The sequence below is a fragment of the Coregonus clupeaformis genome, unplaced genomic scaffold (assembly GCF_020615455.1).
Source record: "Coregonus clupeaformis isolate EN_2021a unplaced genomic scaffold, ASM2061545v1 scaf0678, whole genome shotgun sequence".
Lineage (NCBI taxonomy): Eukaryota > Metazoa > Chordata > Actinopteri > Salmoniformes > Salmonidae > Coregonus > Coregonus clupeaformis.
Genome location: NW_025534133.1, coordinates 112,912 through 116,517, shown reverse-complemented (window position 1 = coordinate 116,517; position 3,606 = coordinate 112,912). Strand labels below are relative to the sequence as shown.

The 3,606-nt window shown below is 39.7% G+C and overlaps 1 pseudogene; it reads left to right on the top strand.

The window, feature by feature from the left end:
* Positions 1-1,202: 1,202 nt before the first annotated feature.
* Positions 1,203-3,188, top strand: LOC123485414 (annotated as a pseudogene).
* Positions 3,189-3,606: the final 418 nt, after the last annotated feature.

The window sequence follows — 3,606 nt, the reverse complement described above, 5'->3', positions numbered from 1 at the left end:
TCAGATATACTACATCCATAACTAGAGGTTATTAGCATGGAGGAGTTCAGATATACTACATCCATAACTAGAGGTTATTAGCATGGAGGAGTTCAGATATACTACATCCATAACTAGAGGTTATTAGCAGGGAGGAGTTCAGATATACTACATCCATAACTAGAGGTTATTAGCATGGAGGAGTTCAGATATACTACATCCATAACTAGAGGTTATTAGCATGGAGGAGTTCAGATATACTACATCCATAACTAGAGGTTATTAGCATGGAGGAGTTCAGATATACTACATCCATAACTAGAGGTTATTAGCATGGAGGAGTTCAGATATACTACATCCATAACTAGAGGTTATTAGCATGGAGGAGTTCAGATATACTACATCCATAACTAGAGGTTATTAGCATGGAGGAGTTCAGATATACTACATCCATAACTAGAGGTTATTAGCATGGAGGAGTTCAGATATACTACATCCATAACTAGCGGTTATTAGCATGGAGGAGTTCAGATATACTACATCCATAACTAGCGGTTATTAGCATGGAGGAGTTCAGATATACTACATCCATAACTAGAGGTTATTAGCATGGAGGAGTTCAGATGTACTACATCCATAACTAGAGGTTATTAGCATGGAGGAGTTCAGATATACTACATCCATAACTAGAGGTTATTAGCATGGAGGAGTTCAGATATACTACATCCATAACTAGAGGTTATTAGCATGGAGGAGTTCAGTTATACTACATCCATAACTAGAGGTTATTAGCATGGAGGAGTTCAGATATACTACATCCATAACTAGAGGTTATTAGCATGGAGGAGTTCAGATATACTACATCCATAACTAGAGGTTATTAGCATGGAGGAGTTCAGATATACTACATCCATAACTAGAGGTTATTAGCATGGAGGAGTTCAGATATACTACATCCATAACTAGAGGTTATTAGCATGGAGGAGTTTCTGCAGCCAAATTGTGTTGCATAGCAACAAGCAGCAAACACAGAAAGGGTCCTATATTGGAGAGTAAAAGTCGTCTGGCACTCTGCTTAGGATTTCAACAACTTTAATAACTTATTTCTAGCCTACAGTCATCGATGTTACTACTAATGTGGGAAAATGACAAAATATGACTTGTTGCTCACTTGATGTCAAATAATTTAAGATGTCAATTGTTGTACAATTTCATGGGTATGCTCTGGGTATCACCTTTTACCTCAAATAAACAGTGTATTTCTGCTGTTGTGGTTCTTTAACCATCTGTCTGACTTTGTCGTTCACACAGGAGAGAGACGTGGCTATCGTGGATCCTCTGGGGAGCCTCAACAACATGATGCTGACGAGGCAGAAAGGTCTCTCTCCAGATCAGAACACCTTAAGAAAAACCATCTGAGACCCGCTGGGAAGAAATCTCACTGCTGCTCTGACTGTGGGAAACGTTGCAGGTCTTCATCAGAACTTAAAATACACCAGCGAGTACACACAGGAGAGAAACCTTATAGCTGTGATCAATGTGGGAAGAGTTTTACTCGGTCAAGCTACCTGATAGTGCACCAGAGAACACACACACGAGAGAAACCTTACGACTGCTCTGACTGCGGAAAGACTTTTGTTAGTTTAAGAGATTTAAAATCACACCAGAGAACACACACAGGAGAGAAACCTTATAGCTGTGATCAATGTGGGAGGAGTTTTACTCGGTCAAGCTCCCTGATAGTGCACCAGAGAACACACACAGGAGAGAAACCTTATAGCTGTGATCAATGTGGGAAGAGTTTTACTCGGTCAAGCTACCTGATAGTACATCTGAGAAGACACACAGGAAAGAAACCTTTTAGCTGTGATCAATGTGGGAAGAGTTTTACTCGGTCAAGCTACCTGATAGTACATCTGAGAAGACACACAGGAGAGAAACCTTACAGCTGTGATCAATGTGGGAAGAGTTTTACTCAGTCAAGCAGCCTGGTATCACACCAGAGAACACACACAGGAGAGAAACCGTATAGCTGTACTCAATGTGGGAAGAGTTTTACTCAGTCAAGCAGCCTGGTATCACACCAGAGAACACACACAGGAGAGAAACCGTATAGCTGTACTCAATGTGGGAAGAGTTTTACTCGGTCAAGCTACCTGATAGTACATCTGAGAAGACACACAGGAGAGAAACCTTACAACTGCTCTGACTGTGGAAAGACTTTTGTTAGGTTAAGAGATTTAAAATCACACCAGAGAACACACACAACACAGGAGAGAAACTATATAGCAGGAGATAAATGATATAGCTGTACTCAATGTGGGAAGAGTTTTATCCAGTCAAGTGGCCTTATAGTACATCTGAGAACTCACACAGGAGAGAAGACGTATAGCTGTGATCATGTGACAAGAGATACTCTGATAAAATATCTCTGATCAAACATCAGAAAATACATACATGAAGGAGTTGTTTCATGATATCAATGAAATAATGTCACAGTGTAGAATATTTAAACATTGTAGTAGGCGTATTTTAATTAATATCACAATGTAGAACCCTAAACGTTTCCCCCTGTTCAATTTATTTCAGCATGATATGGATATTAGCCTCTGGGAAAAATCCAGGCTCTGAATTGAAAGAGTATTCATGTGATTTAACAAAAAGTGAAAGAAAAAAAAAGTTGTGTTACACTTACCTTGTTGGCAACCCGATGAAATAAGTGTTGCGTTCCTTTGTTTAGCGACCCATAAATGGAAATACATCACTCCAAAATGTAGCTGACTGTCTTCTGCAGGTTGTCCTCTAACCAGTGAGGTAAAAGTTATCTCCCATTTCCATGTTTTTTTAGTTGTGTTAGTTTCAACAGCAGGTACAACCTGATCTCCCCCATAATCGATATCAGTGACTTATTGTTGGTGCTTGTGCAGTTTATAAGGTGCTTGTTTTAATATGATTATTGTGGCACATTTGTGTAGATAGTACAGTTTCGGTTTCGGTTTTCAATATATCACAAACTGTTTTTGCATATTGGTTATTGATTTGGACATGTTAAAACTGTGTTTTGACATTGAGGTTTCCCACGTAGCAAAATGTCATTGAAAAGTCATTGAAAAGAAGACTATGCCTGATGTCCAATATAAACTCAGCAAAAAAAGAAACGTCCCTTTTTCAGGACCCTGTCTTTCAAAGATAATTTGTAAAAATCCAAAATAACTTCACAGATCTTCATTGTAAAGGGTTTAAACACTGTTTCCCATGCTTGTTCAATGAACCATAAATAATTAATGAACATGCACCTGTGGAACGGTCGTTAAGACTTACAGATGGTAGGCAATTAAGGTCACAGTTATGAAAACTTAGGACACAAAAGAGGCCTTTCTATTGACTCTGGAAAACACCAAAAGAAATATGCCCAGGATCCCTGCTCATCTGCGTGAACATGCCTTATGCATGCTGCAAGGAGGCATCCTCCCTCATGTGGTACCCTTCCTGCAGGCTCATCCTGACATGACAATGCCACCAGCCATACTGCTCATTCTGTGCGTGATTTCCTGCAAGACAGGAATGTCAGTGTTCTGTCATGGCCAGTGAAGAACCCGGATCTCAATCCCATTGAGCACGTCTGGG